The sequence below is a fragment of the Zea mays genome, chromosome 4 (genome assembly GCF_902167145.1).
Source record: "Zea mays cultivar B73 chromosome 4, Zm-B73-REFERENCE-NAM-5.0, whole genome shotgun sequence".
Taxonomy (NCBI): Eukaryota; Viridiplantae; Streptophyta; class Magnoliopsida; order Poales; family Poaceae; genus Zea; species Zea mays.
The window spans coordinates 151,928,787-151,940,859 of NC_050099.1; positions in this window are offsets into that span (position 1 = coordinate 151,928,787).

Below are 12,073 nucleotides of genomic sequence, written 5' to 3' on the forward strand. Positions count from 1 at the left end.
TTAGGAATGAGCTAAACATTCTTGATTCTTGGAACTTTGATTGATACTTTGCACATATAACTTATTTATATACCTTTGATCATCTCTCTTTTATGTCTACGACTAATGTGTTTTCAAGTATATTCCTATGCTAAGTCATAGATTGAAAGGGAAATGGAGTCTTCGGCGAAAACAAGGCTTCCACTCCACTCTATCGGTATTATTTACCCTTCATCGTCACTCCGTACCACTCTCCACCTTGGTATAATATTCACTCTTATTACTAGTACCAATGGGGAGAAAGTAAAAAGGGCTCTAAAAAGACTCCATTTTTGGCGATTAATGCCAAAGGGTGAGAAATGTTAAGCCCAAAGCAAAAGGACCGCACCACCACCAATTTCAAAGTTTTTAAAAGAAGTGTTCAATTGGTATCTAAATCTCCTTCATATTGGTAAAACCATCTTGAACATTAAGAGGAGAATTTCATCCAGGGGGAGTTTTGTTTTAGGCAAAGGAAAAGCATTTGAAACAGGGGGAAAAAATTTCAAATCTTGAAAATGCTTCTCGAAATTTTATTCATATACCTTTGACTATTTGCAAAAGGACTTTGAAAAGATTTTCCAAAAGAATTTGCAAAAACAAAACTAGTGGTGCAAATGTGGTCCAAAATGTTAAAAGAAAGAAAGCAATCCATGCATATCTAGTGAAAGTATAAAATGGTTTAATTCCAAGCAACCTTTGCACTTACCTTATGCAAACTAGTTCAATTCTGCACTTATATATTTGCTTTGATTTGTGTTGGCATCAATCACCAAAAAGGGGGAGATTGAAAAGGAAATAGGGTCAAACCTTTTCCTAAATGATTTTGGTGGTTGAAATGCCCAACACAAATAATTGGACTGACTAGTTTGCTCTAGATTATATGTTCTACAGGTGTCAAAGGTTCAATACAAACCAATAAATAGATCTAAGTTAGGGTTCAAAAGAAAGGAGCAAAAGAAACCGAAGAGAACCCTAGTCTGGCGCATCGGACAGTGTCCGGTGCACCAAGGGCGATCGACTCAAACTCTTCACCTTTGGGTTTCTGGAGAGCCGCTCTGCTACCACCGGACTGTCCGGTGTGCCAGCGGAGCAACGACTAAGAAGCGCAACGGTCGACTCCAACGGTCGCCTGCACCGTGAACAGTGTGCAGACAGTTCGTGCAGAGTCAGAGCAGCGCCAGAAGGCGCACCGGACAGTGAACAGTGCCTGTCCATTGCCCCAAGTTGTCAGAGCTCCAACGGTCGAAATCGTCAGAACCCTAACGGATGGGTGACGTGGCTGGCGCACCGGACAGTGTCCGGTGGCGCACCGGACTGTCCGGTGCGCCCATCGACAGACATCTCATTCAATACAAGAGCTAGTGCAATCAATACAAGACACAATTCAACAGAATCAAAGCCTCTCCAAGTCCAAAAACCACTCCAAACAAATAGTGACTAGAGAGAGTTTTGTTCGTGTTCTTTGAGCTCTTGTTCTTAGATCGCTTTCTTCTTCCTCATTCTTGTTCTACAAACACTTGTAATCAAAGCAAGAGACACCAAGTTGTGGTGGTCCTTGTGAGGGGTCTAAGTGACCCGTTGATTAAGGAGAAAGCTCACTCTGTCTAAGTGATCGTTTGAGAGAGGAAAAGGGTTGAAAGAGACCCGGTCTTTGTGACCACCTCAACGGGGACTAGGTTCATTGGAACCGAACCTCGGTAAAACAAATCACTGTGTCATCCGCTCTATTTCCTTGGTTGATTTGTTTTCGCCCTCTCTTTTGAACTCGGATTTATTTCTAACGCTAACCCCGACTTGTAGTTGTGCTTTAAGTTTATAAATTTCAGTTTCCGCCTATCCACCCCCTCTAGGCGACTTTCAGTCATGCTAGCCCGGGCTAGAGAGGGAATCATGACTTGTGGATAAAGTGCGCAACCTCTGCAGAGTGTTATGAAACTGATATATCACCCGTGCTCGCGGTTATGAGCGGCCAAGGGAGCTCCATTGATTAGAGACACATTGAATCAGGGCTATTTTGTTTACAGATGATGATGAGGATAATGCTGGTTTCTATTATGATTATGATTATGGTTTCTAGTATTCTTTCCGTTTGGAAAGAGTACTTTTGGGTTAACAACTTGGGTTATTGTTAAAACCTGGCTCTCTACTAGTAATAATTATCTAACCAACTAAAAGCAACTGCTTGACCTTAACCCCACATAAAGCTAGTCCACTACAGCCAAACGGGACATTTGCTGAGTACGTTGATGTGTACTCACCCTTGCTTTCACAAAACACCAGGTTGCCTTTGGTGCAATCGATGCTCAGGTAAAATAGAAGAAGGCATTGAGGCGGATCTCCAGGAGTTTCAGGACTTCGACGAGTTCGAGGATTAGGCTAGCGACCTCCTCCAGTCAGCTGCCTATGGTGGGTTTATTTATGTTGGCTACGTTTCGATTCTGTGTACTTTGATTTATATTCTGTAAATGACTCTAGTCTTTAATATCGTTACTTACTCTTTATTGTAATTCGAAGCATTGTGCTACGATGAGTCATTTATGTAATTGCTGTGTACGTGAATTTCTGATCCTGACACGTACATGGTTCGCATTCGGTTTACCTTCAAAAACCGGGTGTGACATAAGTGGTATCAAAGCCTTGCTAACTGTAGGACCGCTATCCTAGAGTAGCATATGCCGTTCTAAGGACTTATTGACTGTTACTTCACCCCATCCTTGATTCTGCTTCAAAATATTAGTCACCTCGACTAATTCTATGTTGTGCTCCTATATGCCCCCTTGCCAAAAGTATTTTATTCTAGTATGGTCTATACTTCTCTAAATCTATTAGAACTGATCTCACTCTTGTGCTTACGACATCTTTGTAGATGCCCTCTGACCATAACCTTCTTGTCTTTTGGGATTCTTTCCTCTTTCGTCATTAAATTGTACCATTTGGCAAACTCTAGTCTTTCGGTATTGACATACTCATATCCCTGAATTCTTCAATTCTCTTGTTTCAAATACTTGCCTCTAAATTTTTACTACCTACTTAAACATTTCAGTTTATATGACCATGACCTTCCTGTCTTCTGAGACCCTTTCCTATTCCGTTGTTAGGACATTATCTTTCAACAATTTCTACTCCATTGGTTTTAGTATACTCGTGTCATTAGAGTCTTGCATACTATCGTATTTTTATGTATGCTTATCTTCATACCCCAATATTTGTTTAAGACATTTCAACTTACATGATCTTGACAACCCTGGTTTCTTAATGATCCATGAACGGTCATTTTATGTGATACCCGGTTTGCAAAGAAGGGAAGTTGGAGGTTATTCTTTTTGTTTTTTTCTCATTCGGTTGATGCGTTTTGGGAATTTGGAATTTGGGGAAAATCATTCACCAGTAGGGCAGTAGAATTTGTTTGGTTGGGCGCTTGCGACGGGGTCGGGAGCTGTCGCGTGGGCGAGTTGGGCCGCGATTCGTGTTTCGGCCCACTAACCTTCCCAAACCCTAGCCGCCCCTTTTCCCCTAACCCCCCCTTGTGCAGCCGCCCCCCCTCATTCTCCACACCTTTGGCCGCCGCCCCCCTCTCATCTCCTCCTTTCCAAACTCTTGCAGCCACACACCAAACCCTAGCCGCCCCCCATCTCCTCCTCCCAAGGTGCTTTTCGTTGCCGCTCGGATCTACGTCGCGTGGTACAAATCTTCGATTGTTTTCGGTGGAGGGAAGAAGGGAGGAAGGAAAGGGGGAGAACCCAAGGTGATTTTTGTGTTTATCTCTTGTTCATTTGTGCTGTAATCCAATTGATTAGATGTGGCGTATGCGATTGGGTAGAGGGGCTGTCCAGAATTTTAGGTGGCGGATGAACAACAGTAATTCTAGCAGTTTTTGGGTTTTTTTGGTGGGGAGTTAATGGGAATCAGTTTGGGAATCATGTAGAACTTTGGCATACCTTTCCAACGAGCATTTATGCGCTCAATTCGGAGTTATAAATTAAAAGATATCGCCATTTGAATCCGGGTATGTAGCTGTCCAAAAAAAAAAACAGATTTTTCAGGCGGACGAACAACAGCAGTGTTAGCAGTTTCTGGGGATGTTTCGTGAGTAATTAGTGTTAATCATTATGATAATCATGTAGGGCTTTGTCTTACCTTTCCAACAAGTATTTATGCGCTCGATTCGGAATTATATTTTAAAAGTTATCGCTGATTGAATCCGGGTATGTCGCTGCCCAAAAGAGGAAAAAACAGATTGCTGGGTTTATCTTGTGGACCGTTTAGGGGTAATTAGATGTTAGAATTTAATCATAAATTGTATAGAAAACTTGTGGGGAATTTTATGTAGTTGTCTCTGGAGTTTTTGTTTGTCACCACTGCTGCCTTAATTTTAAAGTTATGGAATCGTTAAGCAGCGCTGCTGCAGTTTGGTGGGTGTGGGGAGAATTATTACCCGCGGCGGGGTTTGAGATTGCGCGTAGGTGCGGCGTTGTTTTTGGGCTTATTATGTGATATTGATGCACTAAGTTGGGTGTCAAAAACAGGTGGTGGACTTCCGGACCGTACTTAGGGATTTGCCCAAACTTCCGGTAAAGGCAAGTAAAACAGCGAGGATTATTCTATCTGTCGAATGAAGAGTCTTACACTTGATTATGTTGTGCTGCTGTGTTCATATTCATACTTTTAATTGAGTACCATCGTTGGAAGATATTCATGTTTTACTGATCACATATGTTGAGTATGTGGTTTGATCATGTTACCCATGTGGTTTATTATGTGGAATAAGTGCAAGTATATGTCTAGCACATTCTGTTTGGGAAGAACTCATGTTGTTGACTTGCATAATGCATTCATCATCCATTGCATTGAAGTTTCGTCGCGATCTTATGGTCCGACCGTACCGGTACATTGAGCATCATATGTTGCCCGAGAAGGGGTATGATGCAGCTTCATATCCTTAGAGATATGGAGGCAGAAGTCATTATTGCATCTGTAACCATGTGCATTCATGGGAGTGTTGTGGAATCTATTATGTGGATGTGGATAATCTGGATTTTTACATGGTGATTCTTCTTGGCGTTAAGTAATTAGTTACTTGTTTACTTGCTGCAATTTAACGTTCAAGAAGAAAGTTTTGAACTACGTGGTTGTTTAAGCACAATTGATTTACAATGTCCAATTTGTTGTTGCTATGTTTACTTGCTGAGATGTGTCATCTCACTCTTGCATTGTTTGATGCAGGCACCTAATTTCTGCTTTGGGAGAAGAGGGACGTAGCAGCACATTTTAATTAAGGAACCACTACTTTATAATGTTGTTAATCAGGGAGGGTCAAGTCTAGAGAATTTCTATGTTCTAGCTTCTCTTGGTGGTTGAGCGGTTTATTTGTTGGGGTGGGCTGAGTTACTTATCTCATTTTTGTTCCTGTTGGGGTCATGAATGTGTTTTACCACTTTTGCATTTAGATTCTACTACGTGAATTATCTGTCTTTATATCCTATATGAACTACATGTTTTTCCCCCTTGTTATGCTAGTTTCAAAGGAGGTGCTGCCGGATTTTGCAATATTTTCTCTCTTTATTACATCTCTTGTGTTGCATAAGTTTAGTGGGAGGAGTTTTGGTAACATCCAATGTGTGTGACCAGTGGGGTGTTACAGTTGGTATAAGAGCAAATAGGCTGTAGGTCCTAGCAAGTGGAGTAATAATAAATTGACACACTGCACATGTAGGATGGGATTTCTGTCTTGCTATTGATATGTTATGTTATTGTCTGTGCTAGTTTGGCATTATCTGAAGAGATGGTATGCCAATCTTATTTACTTATTATTCTCATCCCTGTGGCTGCAGCTATGCCGCCTCGTAGGGCTCGGGGTAGTCCGCAAGCTCCTAGTGGGGACTCGATGAGTCCGGCGGCAATGTTAGCCGCGATGCAGGCCATGCAGCAGGAGTTGGCCCTTCTGAGGCAAGCCATTCCTGTTGCCCTTGCGGGTGCTGCTCAGGGTGCTGGTGGTGGAGAAGTGCCTGGGGGCGCTGTCCCTGCGGGTGCTGTTCCAGGTGGTGGGGCCAGGGTGCCTCTTCCAGTCAGTGGTCTTTCTGTGATGCAGTGGATGGGCATGAAGTTGGATTCTTTTGATGGTAGTGGTACTCCGGTCGAGGCGGCAAATTGGTTGACTTACGTGGAGGATAAGATGAATGTCTTCAAGATTGCGTATGGAGATTAGGTTCGCTTTGGCACACAAATGCTGAAGGGAGAGGCTCAAATTTGGTGGAGAGGCGTGCAGGCAGCGCACTCCTCCTCACCAGGAGTCCTGTCTTGGGATGTTTTCATCAGGCAGTTTGAAAGGAGATTCTACCCGGTCACCTTCCTAGAGAAGATGAAGATTGACTTGCAGTCCTTCAAGCAGGAGAAGAAGTCTGTCACAGAGTATGAGGTGGGCTTCAACAAGATGGTCCGCTTTGTCCCTCATGTGGCTTATAATGAGATGGAGAAGGCGAGCTAGTTCCGTCAGGGTCTGAAGCCTTCTATCAGGCATGCTCTGGGAGCCTTTCCGTTGGTGGACTTCCGTACCATGGTGGAGCAGGCACTGGGTGTGGAGATGCAACACCAGTATACCATGGAGTCGCAGAAGTCTTCGAGTGTTGATCAGCCTTGTGGCACGGACGCGAGGAGGGGCAACACGGGAGGTCCAGCCCACAAGAGGGGCAAGTCTCAACATCAGCGCCATCATCCTTACCGTGGCAGATCTTCCGACGCGGGTACTTCGGGAGGAAGTACTCAGAGGTTTCGGGCTGTTCCTAAGCCCGGGCTGGGGCTGGTGTGTTTCCGCTTTGGTGATGCGCATCACCGTGCAGAGTGCCAGTGGAGTGGCAGGTGTTCTATCTGCAGTCAGGACCACAAGGATGTGGTGTGTAGGAGGAATCCTAATGGGAAGCTCAGATGGGAGCCGGTGACTTCCTCCTCTTCTCAGGGCACTATCAACATGATGTCAAGTGCTGAGCAGCAGTTTTCAGTTCCTCTTCCTCCGCAACAGTTTTTTGTGCCTAGGACTTCTCAGTTCGTGCCGATGCAGGGTTTTCCTCAGTATCAGGCCACGCCTACTCCTACACCGTCTACTCCTATGCCGTCTCAGTTTGGAGCTCCGCGTCTGCCTCACACGGCGGCTCAGTGGGGTTCTTCTGTTAATCTCACTCTGGGAGCTTCCTCTTCTGCGGGTATTTCTGGAGCTTATGTGCTACCCGCTGCGGATGGTAGGGAGCAAGGAGATGTGGTGACAGGTACGATTTCAGTTGATTCGTTTGCAGCCCATGCTTTTTTTGACTCTGGCGCTAGCTATTCGTTTGTTTCGGAGGATTTTGTGTCGTGGGCTAGTCTTTCAGTGCAGAGGTTGGGTCACCCAATTCTGGTTAGATCTGCTAATGGCTCCATTAGTAGTTGTTTAGTTTGTCAGGGGTGTTCCGTCATTCTTGCTGATGAGGTCTTCTCGGCCAATCTGGTGGTGATTTCCTTGAGGGCATTCGATGTTATCTTGGGTATGGATTGGTTATCCTAGTATCGCGCGGTTATATCCTGTTTTTGGAAGACATTGTTATTGCAGGCGCCGTCGGGTAAGGAGGTGGTATTCTTGGGAAGTTTCCCAAAGTTCACGTTATCCTTGTTGGCACAATTGCTTCCTGATCGCCGGTCAAGGAAGTCGGGGATCTTTTTCTCTATGGTGGTGGAGGGTGAGGCTGCCTTGCGGGTGCAGGACATCCGGGTGATGCGTGACTTTGCTGACGTGTTTTCGGCAGAGCTTCCGGGCATTCCTCCGGAGCGCGATGCAGCTTTTGAGATTAAGCTGATTCCGGGTACGCAGCCTATTCATAAGGCCCCGTATCGAATGGCCCCAAAGGAGCAGATTGAATTGAAGTGGCAATTAGATGATCTGCTGGCTAAGGGTTTCATTAGGCCTAGCAGGTCTCCATGGGCTTCCCCAGTATTGTTTGTTGAGAAGAAGGATAAAAGCAAGCGACTGTGTGTGGATTATCGCGCTTTGAATCAAGTGACAATCAAGAATAAATATCCGCTTCCCCGTATTGAGGTCCTCTTTGAACAGTTGAGGGGTGCTCAGGTGTTCTCCAAAATTGATTTGAACTCTGGTTATCATCAATTGAGGATTCGTGAGGAGGATATTGAGAAGACCGCCTTTTGCACCAGGTATGGGCATTATGAGTTCATAGTCATGTCTTTTGGCTTAACTAATGGCCCTGCTGCCTTTATGGAAGCAATGAATAGGATGTTGCATGAATTCCTGGACGACTTTGTGGTCGTGTTCCTGGATGATATTCTGATTTATTCAAAGACCGAGGCCGAGCATGAGCAGCATCTTCGTCTCGTTCTAGGTGCTCTAAGGAAGAATCAGTTCTATGGCAAGTTGAAGAAGTGTGCCTTTTGGCTATCCGAAGTGGCTTTCTTGGGGCACGTGATTAATCAACAGGGCGTTGCGGTTGATCCCAAGAATGTTGCGGCTGTGGTGGAGTGGAAGAGACCCTCTAGTGTCTCTGAAATCTGAAGTTTCTTGGGGCTCGCTGGATATTATCGGCGCTTCATACCAAATTTCTCCAGCATTGCTAAGCCCTTGACTAGACTCTTAGAGAAGGGTGTTCCCTTCGTCTGGTCCGGCGATTGTGAGGTCAGTTATCAGACATTGAAGAGCAAGTTGGTGGATGCCCATATCCTAGCTTTGCCTGAGAGCGGTAAGTGTTTCATAGTTTATACGGATGCTTCGCGTATTGGTCTTGGCTGTGTGTTGATGCAGGAAGGCAGCGTGATTGCTTATGGCTCAAGGCAGTTGAGGAAGCATGAGGGGAATTACCCAACTCATGATCTTGAATTGGCCGCAGTGGTTTTTGCTCTAAAGTCGTGGAGGCATTACCTTTATGGCGAGGCTTGTGACATTTACACCGATCATAAAAGTCTCAAGTATATTTTTACTCAGAAGGAGCTGAATTTGAGGCAGCGTCGGTGGCTAGAATTGATTAAAGATTATGATTTGTCCATTCATTATCACCCTGGGAAGGCTAATGTAGTGGCTGATGCCCTTAGCAGGTCCGGGGTTCCAAAGGTGGCCTTGCCGTTGATCGCTGATCTGGACCGTTTGGGAATCGCTTTGTGTTATGTCGGTACCGCTAGCGAGGAGACTCGGATGCTTATTCAATCCTCTCTCATGGAGAGAGTGCGTGCGGCTCAGCAGCAAGATCGTCTATTGCAGGAAGCTCGAAAGAGGGTTGGTGATGGTAAACCACGGGAGTTCACCATTGATGAGAATGATTTGGTTCGTTTCAGGGGCCGTCTTTGTGTGCCTCAGAAATCAGAGGTGAAGATGGATATCTTGAGAGAAGCTCATAAAATGCCTTACACCGTCCATCCTGGCGAAACCAAAATGTACCGAGATTTGAAGCAAAACTTCTGGTGGAAGCGGATGAAGGTTGACGTTTCTAAGTATGTGGCCGCCTATGAAGTATGTCAGCGCGTGAAGGCCGAGCATAAGCGGCCTGCTGGTTTCCTGAAGCCATTAGAAATTCCAGAGTGGAAATGGGAGCATATCACCATGGATTTTGTGGTGGGTCTACCTCGTTCCCCCCGTGGCAGGGATGCTATATGGGTGGTAGTGGATCGCTTGACTAAGTCTGCGCATTTTATTCCCATGAAGACCACAAATTCAGCTTCAGATTTGGTTCCCTTGTATATGAAGGAAGTAGTGAGGCTTCACGGGGTACCTAAGTCTATTGTTTCTGATCGAGACTCCAAATTTGTATCCAAATTCTGGGAGAGTCTTCATAGTGCATTGGGCACCAAGCTTTCACTTAGTGTCGCTTTTCACCCTCAGACTGATGGTCAGTCAGAGCGAACAATCCAAACCTTGGAAGATATGTTGCGTGCTTGTATTCTGTCATGGAAGGGTAGCTGGGAGGATCATCTTGCACTGGCAGAGTTTGCTTATAACAACAGCTACCAGGCTAGCATCAAGATGGCACCTGAAAGTCGCCTAGAGGGGGGGGGGTGAATAGGGCGAATCTGAAATTTACAAACTTAAGCACAATTACAAGCCGGGTTAGCGTTAGAAATATAAACGAGTCCGAGAGAGAGGGCGCAAAACAAATCGTGAGCAAATAAAGAGCGAGACACAATGATTTGTTTTACCGAGGTTCGGTTCTTGCAAACCAACTCCCCGTTGAGGTGGTCACAAAGACCGGGTCTCTTTCAACCCTTTTCCCTCTCTCAAACGGTCACTTAGACCGAGTGAGCTTCTCTTCTCAATCAAACGGAACACAAAGTTCCCGCAAGGACCACCACACAATTGGTGTCTCTTGCCTTGGTTACAATTGAGTTTGATCACAAGAAGAATGAGAAAGAAAAGAAGTGATCCAAGCACAAGAGCTCAAATGAACACAAATGTCGCTCTCTCTAGTCACTATTGATTTGGAGTGATTCCGGACTTGGGAGAGGATTTGATCTCGTTGGAGTGTCTAGAGTTGAATGTTATAGCTCTTGTAATGTGTTGAAGGTGGAAAACTTGGATGCCATTGAATGTGGGGTGGTTGGGGTATTTATAGCCCCAACCACCAAAAATGGCCGTTGGAAGGTTGCTGTCGCATGGCGCACCGGAGTCCGGTGCGCCAGCCACGTCAACAGACCGTTGGGGTTCGACCGTTGGAGCTCTGACCTGTGGGGCCTCTAGGCTGTCCGGTGGTGCATCAGACAGGTTCTGTAGACTGTCCGGTGCGCCAACTGCGCGTCCTCTGTCCTCTGCGCGCGCAGGCGCACATTTAATGCGTTGCAGTCGAATGTTGCGCGCGAAGTAGCCGTTGCTCCGCTGGCACACCGGACAGTCCGGTGTGACACCGGACAGTCCGGTGTGACACCGGACACTGTCCGGTGCTTCACCGGACAGTCTGGTGAATTATAGCGGAGCACCCTCTGATTTTCCCGAAGGTAGCGAGTTCAGCGACGAGTGCCCTGGTGCACCGGACACTGTCCGGTGGCACACCGGACAGTCCGGTGCGCGAGACCAGGGTGCCTTTGGGATGTCTTTAGCTCTCTTTATTTGAACCCATCTTTGGTCTTTTTATTGGCTTGTTGTGAACCTTTGGCACCTGTAAAACTTATAGACTCGGGCAAACTAGTTAGTCCAATTATTTGTGTTGGGCAATTCAACCACCAAAATCAATTAGGAAAAAAGGTGTAAGCCTAATTCCCTTTCAGCACCATTTGAGGCTTTGTATGGCAGGCGGTGTATCTCCCCTATGTGCTGGGAGACTTTGGGAGAGAGATCCCTGGTTGGTCCTGATTGGGTTCAGCAGACGTCTGAAAAGGTTCGGGAAATATGTCAGAATATTTTGGCAGCTCAGAGCCGTCAGAAGAGTTATGCTGATGTGAGGAGGCGGGATCTGGAATTTGCTATGGGTGACCAAGTCATTCTCAGGGTATCACCTACTAAAGGAGTTGTGCGGTTCGGTGTCTCTGGGAAGCTCAGCCCGAGATACATTGGACCATTCACTATCTTGGCCCGAGTGGGCAGCTTGGCTTATCGCTTGCTACTGCCGGATTCCATGGCAGGGGTACACCCGATTTTTCATGTCTATATGTTGAGAAAGTTCTTTCGGGATCCGGACCATCAGATTGAGATGGAACCAATTGCGGTGCAGCAGGATCTGACTTTGGAGTGTCATCCGGTGCGTATATTGGAATTCTCGGAGCGTGCATTGAGGAAGAGATCAATTAAGTATGTCAAGGTCTTATGGACTAATCAGTCTGAGCGCGAGGCTATGTGGGAACTTGAGGAGCTGATGCGGCAGAAGTATCCGGAACTTTTTGTTGTGGGTAAGTTTTGTTGATTCTTTAATCTTTCCTTATGTCGTTCCGATAGAAGCGTCAGAATTCGAGGTCGAATTCTTTTTAAGGGGGGGTAGAGTGTGATACCCGGTTTGCAAAGAAGGGAAGTTGGAGGTTATTCTTTTTGTTTTTTTCTCATTCGGTTGATGCATTTTGGGAATTTGGAATTTGGGGAAAATCTTTCACCAGTAGGGCA